An 11,979-nucleotide genomic window follows, 5' to 3' on the forward strand; every position below is an offset into this window, starting at 1 on the left:
AAATATTCTAGACCGGTGTTAAAATAACGCCGCCACTGGTGTAGATATTCTTTACCGGTGTTAAAATATTTTACTTTGTGAATATTTTTACTTATTCGATCACTATACTTGTTAAAAAATGATATTTTTTATTAATTTTCATAAAGAACTGACATTTTTTGTGTTTTATAATCTTTAAAGTTAAGACTCCAAGCAGACGCAATTTACCCCGCTTTTACACCTGTTACCTCGCTTTTACACCGGTATTACTCCCCTTTTACACCGGTACCACTACACAGAAAAAACAGTTAACTTGAATCAAGGAAAATATTCTTGATTCAAGAAATTTTTTTTGAACGATTCAGAAAATAAAAATTTACTTGCCCCAAGTAAACAATTATCTTCAAATTTTTATCTTGAATCAAATTTTTTTTTCTTACGTCAACATATTTTTACGCTTAAATCAAAAAATTTTCACTTGTTTCAAGAGTTTATACTTCTTAAAGTAAGAGATATTTATTTTGGAGCAAGATACATTATTTTTTTGTAGCAAAATTGCATTTTTTTGGTTAAAGAAAATAAAATTTCTCGGAACAAGGACTATTCTTTTTCACGCAAGTATTTTTGTATTCTCCGACCAAGAAAACAAAAGTTGCTTAAGCCAAGAGAAAAAATTTCTTGGGAAAAAAGATCGATATGGAGAAGGGGGAAGTCACCGGTGCTAGACAGCAGCAGTGGGAGTAGTTCGGTGCTCGCCACGAGATCGCGCCTACGACATGTAGTGTCCCTGGTAAGACATTTATTTCATTTATTTCAGAAGTGTTATATTCCAAATTTCATTACGATTTTGTTCGAGTACTCATCATTTGATAGAACTACAAGTACCCTTTTGAATTGTACTATAGTATATCCTATAATACGTCATGACTTTAATATTTAATATTAAAGTTTACTTGAAATTCAAGTCTTGAATAATTTTACTCGGAAAAAAAAACACAAAAAATTACGTTTCAGATTACAAAAAAAAAAAAAAAAGAATTAACACTTCAACCCGTCGGAGAGAGAATACATTTTTGACTAAGAAAAATTTAAGCCTTTATTGAAGAAGCAAACTTTTGGAGCAAGAAATTTTTTTTTCTTGGCCCAAGCAACTTTTATTTTCACTTAAGCAATTTAATTTTCGGAGCAAAAGAATTTTTTTCTTGGGCAAAGAGATTTTTTCTTAGCCCAAGGGGTTTTTTTTTTTTTTCAATCAAGACGTTTATTTTTTGGAGCAAGAAAATTATTTCCTCGGGCCAAAAAATTTTTTCTTAGCTCAACTTAACTTTTTTCGTTCAAAACTTTGATTTTTTGGAGTAAGAAATGATTTTATTATCTTAGAGAGAGAATTATTAATATCAACCAAATAGAGTCTATTAAATCATTTGTTAAAAATGAGGAAATAGATTATGTTGACGTAATAGAATTTAGTTGTCCCAAATAAATTTTAGTTTTACAGAATTTAACAAAACCAATTTAATTGTCCGAAAAGAAATTTTTTCTCAGTGTAGGTATTTTAGTGCAGCATAATGTCTTTTTGAGTCCGTTTTTCACCGTGTTCCCTGTTTAGAGGCGAGAAAGACGTACTTTTATTTTATGAGGAAGCAAATGAAAAAGCTAGCGCAAAAATAGAGCAAACATTGAAACTTTCAGGTGCAGAATTGATGAAAAAAATCGGTATAATATAAGAGCTCATGTTTACACACTCGGGTTGGAATGCCCTACACGGAAAAAAAGAAGTGTTGCTGCTACAGGAACGTTCTTAGGAATGTAATTTACCATTAAGTAGATGGCTGATGTAACTTCAATACCCGAGTCAAAATTTAGAGCCCATTTAGAGCCTTCTAAAATCGGACCTATTTCGGACTTGGGGGCTCTAAATAGAGTCTATTTCTATGTTAAATTAGGTCCGATTTTGGTCCCTGAGGTGCTACAAATTTCCGTTTTCAGCACTTGCGGGCTCAATCTAGGATCTGATGAAAATTAAAATTAGGTCCGATTTAGGGCCTGTAAGCCCTGATTTATTGTAATAATAATAATATTAATAATAACACTCATATTATTAATATTATTAGCATTATTAATATTGTGATTAATAATCTATGTTACTCTGGATTTTATTTGCACTTACAATGCTTAAAATAATTCCAATTAAAATTATCAAAATATATAGCAAATGCTGTTAATAGTTTAATTTTTTATAATAAATTACACAAAATTATAATTTCAATTAAAGAAATGGATTATTATTAGCACTTATTACAATTAAAATAATATTATTTCTCTTTGTGTGATGCAGTTTTCATTCTAAAATTGTTATTATTAACTATTAAACTATGGTTACATATTTTGAAATTTCAATTGAAAGTTCCCTAATCATCATAAATGCGAAGTAAATCTACAGTGACATAATGTAAAAATCTATAGATATCTGAAGAAAATTATCGGTCAAAATTTAGAATTTGAAAAAATAACGTTAAGTATATAGAACAATAAAAATTTTTATTTTTATATAGTGTTAACACTGCAGCAATTGAAAAATAAACTATTGTTTAAATAGTGATACTTGAGTATTTATTAAAATATAAAAAATTCAAGAACCATATTCTTAAATATTGCACGTTCTTGATTAAACTATGCACTTTAGATAATTATTTACTTATACAGATAATTTGTGAATAAATGCAAGTTTTTTATTTTTATAAGGTAAATAAATTAAACTAAAATTTTCCTTATTAAAAAGGTTTACAATTTAATTAACCACCTGCTTATCTAACTATTGTTATTAATAAATTTCGTTGCATGTCAAAAATATTATGCTTACAATTAATTTTAAAAAATTTTTAATTTTTTTTTATCATCATAAATTATTCAATTATAATGAATCAAAATTTATTACGGGACTAATATTGTCGGACTTGAAGGCTCAAAATCGGACCTCTCAGTGAATGTTAGGACCTCCGGGTTCAAATTCGGAGCTACAGGACTACAGAGCTCTAAATCGGATCCATTTACGGCTAGAGGGATCTATATAGGCTCTAAATTTCGACTCGGGATACTTTCTGTGTGTTCTTTATAAACAAATCAACATGAACTGTGAGTTAGATATACATTTCAAAAAACAATTATTTTTGTATATAATACCATTTTTGTGGGTTAAAAAATAACTCGATTAAAACTGGTCAGACAAAATAAAGGCCGTGTGTTAAATTTACACACAATGGTAAATAATGAAACACTTAAATTTTAACACCTAGACAAATAATTTTTTATTGTGAAAAATAGAATTTTTAGTAAGTCAAGTACTTAATTTTATTGAATGCATTTTTTTTAAGCTCTACAACTCAAAATAATTTTACATATGATTCTACAATTTATAGAATAAGCGGATAAGTTTTTACTTTTATTTTTTATTTTTCTTTATGTAGTGCTCTTTACCAACCATGCGTTCTATCAACGTTATTGAAACATTCTATCATCTATAACACATAAAGGCAGATCACCGAATAGTCGGCAGTAATATAGTATGCAGCAATCTTTGGGTTTCGACGGGTCACACTGAAACGGAGAATAAATTGAATATTTAGCTGTATATTTAATAACCGAATGAAAAAATTTATGTAATATCTATAGTACTGTAAAAAAAACTTCCTGACGTCTAACCAGACTTGATCAGCTCATGAAATTGATTAGAACACTCTTTTTTTGACATTAAAATGAAAATAACTAAAAAACAACGCGAAATTTTATAAAACTTTGAAAAGATCTCATAACATTTTGTGATGTCTAGTAGTTTCGCAGGAAAAGTAAAAAGATCTCGAAATTCCCTATAAATTTCAGATCAAACTCCAATAACTTTTGGACAGATGGATTCATAAAAAAATGATAAGAGACTTTTTCGTAGAGCGTTTAATTCCCTATAGAAAAATGTGTCGTGAGCTTATCTGTACAAAGAGCCATTACCGAGGTATAAAATTTATTTCGACGATAAGTAAGCGGGAAATCGAAAAATAACAAAGAGGCATCTCTTAATATTAATATTAAGAGCTCAAATTTTAGCGGAATTTTTTTTTTGTCATAATCTTTAACAATAATGTCACGGCAACTACAGAAAAAAAAATCGGTCTGTCAGTTGACCCTGCGGGTCAGCCCCAAAACTTCCCGCTGTTTTCGAGCTCAAGAACCTCGAAAACATTATTGTGAATACATTTTCGAGCTCGAAAATACGTTTGTATGCTGTTGTTTTAAAAAAAAAAACGTTTTTCACCATTTTTTCTCCAACGATATCTATCAAACGAATAAACCGATTGAGACGGTTGAGGTGGCAATCAACGCGTTTTATCAATTTTTAAAGCTGATCAAATTTGGAATTCGATTTATCGAGTCGTTTTTGAGATATTTCAGAAAAAATAAAAAATTTTTTTTTTTTTTAATTCTTTCGACAACGGTTTCTCTTGAACGAATAAACCGATTTTGATGGTTGAGGTGGCATTCGACGCGGCTTATTAAGTTTTAGAGCCCAGTCCATTTTGGAATTAATCCATTGAGCACATTAAAAGTTATCCAAAAAAAACATTTTTGAAAAAATTTTATTTTTGGAATATCTCTGAACGAGCCCTACCGATCAAGCTCAATTTTCTCACGGCTTCAAGATATTGACAATCCGCGTCGAATGACACCTTAAAGTTCAAAATCGGTTCATCCGTTCAAAAGATACCAATAACTTCCCAAATTTTTGAAAATTTACAATTTTCTTAGCGGGAAGTTAACAAGTAGTTGTTTTTTGGCCCATCCTAATATATAAATATATTTGCGCGGAGAAAAAAATATTGTTCTGAGAAGTATACTGTATAGTTACAGTGACAATACGAAAAAGTTATCTACTAGATTGTTACTGCAACGATCTACTATATCGTTTTGACAACAATACGGTAGATAGCTCTGAGACCTATTGGCAGGGTACGCGACGAAAACGACATCTGTCGACCGCATTAAATCATCCTCAAAAAGCACAGAGAGAATACGGAAAGTTTTTATAAACAAATAATTAAAATTTTTAAAGATTGCGAAATATATGTGTGATACCACATTTGAAAGGTGGAAAAATATTGTCATCCCAACAAGAGAATGCACCTCGGGTGTCGTCGGTTTTTACTCCCACTCTGGGTGTTTTATGTGTTAAATGTTCTCCCACTTTTCTGTGCGCATGCGCAATTCATAAATGTTCGGTGGTGGGGGCGATTTCCGAGGTGCAATCTCTTACTGGGACCACTTTATACAGTAGATTATACTGAAAAAAATAATTATAAAAAATTTTAATAAATACAAAATGAATATTATTTTGAACGACATAAGGTTAGCTTGTAATAATAATAATAACAACAATAATAGTCATAATAACAAATGAGTTAAAATAATTATAATTATAATTTTTTCAAAGTTAAAATTATTAATTAGCATTAAGTAAAGAAATTAAAGTGATTTCAATTATTCGTAATTTTAAATTTTAAAACTCAATAATTAAAAAAAACTTTGTGTTAAAAAATTCCCCGTAATAATTTTTAGCCAAAGATGAACATCATGGACGGAAATGTATAAAACTTGCAATTACTCTTTCTATCAGTATTTTTGCAATTAACAACACAACAACTACTTATTCTTATTTTTTAACACTGCTTTCATTTAACTATTCACAAGACAAGTGCGATTTAACGCGTATTTCGTCCACTGCAGGCGCTACAATCGATTCGATTGTTCCCACCCTACACTCCGCATCCTGCCAATACTGTATCGTTCTGAACCCTATCTGACGTCACGTGCGTTGCAAATGATATGAGACGTTTAAAAATCTTTATCATTAATAAATAAATGATAAATAAATAATTTTGATTACATAAAATAATTTATTTATTAAGCGTCTGCTAGCAACAATTATACCCGATACACAAAAAGGTATAAATTATAATCCCGTAGTAAATTGAGTATTTGAAGTTTTGGGTTCTGAAATGTCTGACGTAGCTGAGTACGCAGCTCGATTTGGAATAGGGGAAAAATTGTTGAAAAAATATAACAAATGATTCTAAATACAATCTGAGCTCTTGTATTATTAATAAATAATTAATTGTTAAATATGTACACTTAATGTTTAATTTATTTCGTAATTAATAATTAATAAATTAGAAGTTTCGCGACTTAGTCCCACTGCGCATGCGCCACTTCTGTTTCACCGGGATACCAGTCCCAACTTTATTTAATATAAATTTTCTCAATAAATTTTATTATAATAATAATTCCCGAGTCTTTTATTTAATTTAGACTAATAAAGAGATTCAACGATGTCGAGGGAAAGTCCTGACAAATAAAATTAACCGGTAATAAATTCTCGCATGCACAGAGAACGAAATAATTTAAATAAATGTAATAAAAGAATTTAAAAAGACGATAAAATAAATGAGGGAATCTCCTCCACGTGTTTGACAAACGTAAAATATTATAAATTTCAAAAACCTTCATACCAAGGAACTTACATCGACCTGTCCTAGATGTTTTGCATTGGTGGTCATCTTAAATACGCCGGCAGGATCCTCAGTTGACAAGACTCAAGGTGGAACGTAGCAACTCTTAACAGTACTTGAAAATTTATGGCGTCTGTCTGAATAATAATAAACTTGTGGTAGACCAGATAGCACAAAAGATTTGAGCGACCGCTCAGTTCAGCAAGTTGGTGCGAATTAATTGTTACTGGCCTGAAGTACCATAAGGACCGTATCAGGTTAATATAAGGTTTGCCTTATTAGGGCAAAGTTGACAAGTTCCTTGTTAGAACCTTATCAGGATATCCTTATTCAAAAAAAAAGTTATTTGCCATCAGGTCCAACTGACGAGTTCCTGATCAGGACCTCATCAGGAAATCCTTATTCAAAAAAAAGTTATCCCATCCCTTTAAATATTTCACTTACAGGCTGAAAATCAAACAAAGTACAAAAGGATGTTATATAAAAATCACGTCAATCATTGCAGCACAGATTTTTTACTTCTTCATCAGTTATTCTTTGACATCATAATGAATATTATATTTACATTTTCAAGATCACATGTGTATGTCAGCGCAATGGATAGCATCGAGGACTTTGAATAGGAAGGACGCAGGTTCGAGCCCAGCAGTCATCGGTATTTTTTCATCAATAAAATATATGTTTACTTCCTCTAATTAATGCTGTTAATACAATAGATAACATTCTCGATCGAATTAAAATTCTCTTATTTTTTTTTGCAATTTAATATTTTTTTAAAAATAATTACTAATAAGGTAACCCTGATAAGGATTTGATGAGGATATCCTGGTAAGGTCCTGATAAGGCAATCCCGATAAGGACCTCATGGGCCTTAAGCGTTACATCTATATCAGGATCCTCGTCAGGATACCCTGATCGGGACCTTATTTGACATAAAGTTAACCCGATAAGGACCTCGTCAGGCCCTTATGAAAAATTCTAGTCGGGGTATAAGTATACATATTGTTATGGTAACAATCTACGAGTTGCTATACTTTAGATCGTTCGAGGAACAATATTTTTTTCTCCGTGTGTAATTAAATGTAAAATAACTTACCTCATCTCCATGACTTTTACAACCTGGACAACCTTCTTCAACAAGCTCATAGTATTTACAGTTTACAATAGCAATCAATGCAGCTATAAATATTAAAGAAATAATGAACTTTGACATTTTTAAAAAATTTGTGTTCATATAATGCAGTTACTGTAAAAATTTATAAAAAAATTACAATAAATATTTAGTTGTTAATGTATTCAATAATTGATATAGCAACAGCCAACATCATAAACGCATACTCTCTTAAAATGAACCAGTGAAATTTCACTGATTCTCCAGTGAAATCCACTGATTCACCAGTGAAATCCACTGGTTCAACCAGTGAATCGAGCGATCACTGGTTCAATCAGTGAAATTCACTGAATCAACCAGTGGACTAAGATGATCGCTTGGTTTACTGGTTTAACCAGTGAAATTCACTGGTTAAACCAGTGATACGTCGGTGTGCTACATAAATATAAACAAAATAGGTTAGATTAATTTTATTCTATTATAAACGTTTATTTAAAAACAAAGTGAACTAAAAGGGTCTTAATAACAATTATATTTAATTAAAAATTATTTAGTAATAAAATAAATAATATTCATTAAGATTTATAAAAATTTAATTTGTTTCCATGTTCAATGGGCTTTATATATTGTTTAGTTTTAAAATTGTCATTAATTTTTGAGGTTAGCTCCAAGCTATTGAAATTACTCCAAAGTTATTTATTTTTAAACTCTGTAAAAACTGTGTCATATAATTATTATTGTTATATAAAAGTTAGTTGAAATATTACATGACGATAATCAATAAATATTACTTACTTATTGACACAATAAAACACTTAAATATATTCATGTATAGAATGCTGCTGTACCCGCGTGCTTACATATTTTTAGTTCACTGGTTGAAACCAGTGAGCGCGGCGTTCACTGATTCAACCAGTGAACTTTTAGTCACTGGTTAAACTATTGAATTTCACTGGTTGAATCAGTGGAATTTCATTGGTTCATTTTAAGAGAGTACTCAAACATTTCGTTTCTTATAAATTGGTGTAATCAATAAGCTGTATACTTTTATTTTTTTTTTTTAAACATTAAATATTATTTACTTACCTACTGTTCTGAGTGCTTTTTCTTACGGCGCTTGTTAGAAGACAGTCGACGTAAAAGTTGTGATACCCATTAAATAATTTCCCGTTTTCATACTATACTAAAAAAAATAATTGCTGTCCTTGCTATCTATCGGTTACTTTTTTCTTGGTCGTTATTATAAAAGTAATGTAAATGCGATATATATGTAATTGCCACGTACAACCTTGTGGTAACTATTAAAAGCAATTAAAAATATCAAATAATTATACTTAAATACTTACTGCAAATATTATCAACGTTATCCAACGAAAAACGAGACTACTTTTTATTTGAATTATAAACAAATTCTGATCAGCCCTAGAACTCAAAAAACGCGTCAATTGCCACCCCGAGTCAAAAAGCAAATTCTAGTTTAGCCTTCAAAAGCCTCAATTCCTTTGATGTTTTATTTGCCGTCCAGAAAGTGACTCTACTTTAGTACTAAAAATCCTCAATGAGAACTACGAGGTCCAAATGCGAATAATTTATCGATTTTAAATTATAACTAAGACCTCAAAATCCTCAACGAATGAAAAGTTAAACTTCGGACTTTGGAAAATTTTAGATAGAAAAGGGAGGAAAGAGAATACACGGAGAAAAGAATATAGTAAATTTTACTAAAAAATATGAGAATAATTACTAAATTTGGATAGTAATCTTGAAACGCTTATGATTTATATGAAAAATGTATAAACAGATAAGCATACTTTACAAGTCGTTTAGTAATTTCTCATATACTGGTTATGGAAAATCTTCTATACTGCATATTAATTTTTAGTTATATTTAGTAAATTTGACTATCCCTGTTTAGCAAATTTTACTATCCCGTTTAGTAAATTTTACTATATTAGAATGGAAAAAAATGAAATTAAATTTTTATTAGCTTTTAACTTTTTATTATTATTGCTATAATTTTGATTATTACTGTTATTTATGTCATCTGTATTGGTGTTGGTCTCGATTTTTGTTTTTAAAAAATCCACTTGTTTTAACCGAGATTCGAACCCTGATCTCCTGCGTGCGAGTCCTTTCCTATGTCTGACGGCCTGATGTCTCCTTTGAACAAAAGTTTCAAAACTTGTAATACATATTTGTATATGCTATCCCCACCAAATTTTAATTTTATCTATACAAAGTAGAATTTACTATGCAGATAGTAAAAAAATATAATCGTCTTAGCAAAAAATACATTACGCATATACGCTTTTACACCGGTTACCCCGCTTTAACACCGGTATTTTTAACACCGGTGTATTACTCTTCCTACACCGGTGTAATTTCATTTTTACACCGGGCGGAGTTAAAACGAGTACATTTTTAACACCGATCTTTTTACAGTGTAGGAAAGTTAAGTTTTTGTTTTATTTCAATTTTCTATAGCTCAGCCGCATTCCAAGTTATCGGGTCACCGTTTGCGGCATTTTGTTAGGTAATTTAATACTCTTCAAAAGTTTCCTTTGTAATTTTACTCAGACTCCAAGCGTTTTTTCTGTATTGGTTCTGAGAATCATTTCTTTAATAATAATTTGGGTTTTTAGTCGATATTTACTAATTACCATAACTTACAGTAAAAATCCAAATAATGATCTTTTAGGAAATTAAATTCACTACAAAAAAGGTCCTGTTAGTTAAGTGGCTCAAGGTCTTCGTTTACGTGATAGGGATTTTATTAATTTTGAAAATAAAATATCTGTCAAAAATTTTTGCGAAGCTTATCAAATCCAAGCCGTTCAAATTCAAGATAAACTTATGAACTAAAGAAATCTTTTTGGTTTTTTTATTTCAGATGAGGCAGTCATGAGTTATCCTGTCTACGGCATGGAGACTTTGTTTTAAGTGACTCAGTTCTCCCCAATACCACTGGCACATTTTTCAATATTTTTTTATAAAAATTTAGGGAAATATTCTTGGGATGTTGCTTAATAATGTCTCAAATTTTGAGAATATTAATAAGAAAGGTACTCTGAAAAAAAAAAATCACGAAAATATGCTTTTTTTTTTGTATCTCACACCCCTTAACAACCACCTCATCGCAATTTTTGATTACCCTCGCGGAATTGCCATAACGGTATTTCTACGGTATTTTCCGAGTATTTTTTGGGTATAAGTATTATTACGGTATACCCTAGGTATAAATGCGGTATGTTTGTGAAATTTTATTACCGTATTAATACCGTAAATATATTGTGTTGATACCAAATTTATATAGGGACTGTACCGTATTTATACTGTGTTTATACTGTATTTACGCTCTCGCTATACCGTATTTGTACAATGATTATACTCCATTTATATGGTTTTTATGCTGTACTTAAACGTCGGTTATACCGTATTTATACGGTTGCTATACCTCATTTAAACAGTGGTTACACGGTATTCATATAATGTTCGCACCGTATTTAAACGGTATTTATGCGGTATAAATATGGTGGTTATGCCGCATTTATACAGTGATTATGCCGTCTCACTCTTACAGGCTGAAAAATACTTTTCATATCTTTCAGTTTTATTAACAAACAATCTTCAGATTCTATAACAGATACAATATGTTTTACTACTACTTGCATTCTTAAATGGCTCATCTCTTCACTATGTTCTGCTTTCAATTTTTCAATAAAAAAGTACAGCTGTAAAAATTAACTAGTTCATTTTTACTTTCACAAAAAAATTTTTTTCAAAAAAATTTCTCTCATTAACAAATAAAAACTCTTGAAACTAGTAAAAATTTTTCAATTTAAACATAAAAATATGTTTACTTGAGGAAAAAAAATTTTGATTCAAGATTAAAATTTCAAGATAATTATTTACTTGGTGCAAGAAAATTTTACTTTTCCGAATCGTTAAAACAAAATTTCTTGAATCAGGAATTGTTTTCTTGATTCGAGTTAACTGTTTTTTCTATGTAGTAATGATTCGCAAGAACATCAGATAATTTTGAAATACATTTAGGATCAATATTAATAACTAGGATTATTTTATGATTAAAAATTATATTCTTCAATTGAAACATGTCTAAACAATGCAGTGTTTATGTCGTATGGGTATTTTGATATAAAAGTCTTTTTTTAGCTCATAAAGTTCTTTATTTGTACATTATAAAAACCTTCACGCGTCTTTTAAATTTTAGTTTCTCTACACAGAAAATACAGTTAACTTGAACTAAGAAAAATATTCTTGATACAAGAAAATTTTTTTTAACGATTCGGAAAATAAAAATTTTTTTACATCAAA

At 29.9% G+C, this 11,979-nt stretch overlaps 1 long non-coding RNA gene across 1 annotated transcript; it reads right to left on the bottom strand.

The window, feature by feature from the left end:
- Positions 1-3,257: 3,257 nt before the first annotated feature.
- On the bottom strand, positions 3,258-8,869 carry LOC130668542 (uncharacterized). The gene is made up of 3 exons (XR_008990039.1): positions 8,731-8,869; positions 7,630-7,779; positions 3,258-3,576 (listed from the first exon to the last, which is right to left on the bottom strand). It is a non-coding gene; the product is annotated as an uncharacterized LOC130668542 (long non-coding RNA).
- Positions 8,870-11,979: the final 3,110 nt, after the last annotated feature.

The sequence above is a fragment of the Microplitis mediator genome, chromosome 5, assembly GCF_029852145.1.
Source record: "Microplitis mediator isolate UGA2020A chromosome 5, iyMicMedi2.1, whole genome shotgun sequence".
Classification (NCBI taxonomy): Eukaryota; Metazoa; Arthropoda; class Insecta; order Hymenoptera; family Braconidae; genus Microplitis; species Microplitis mediator.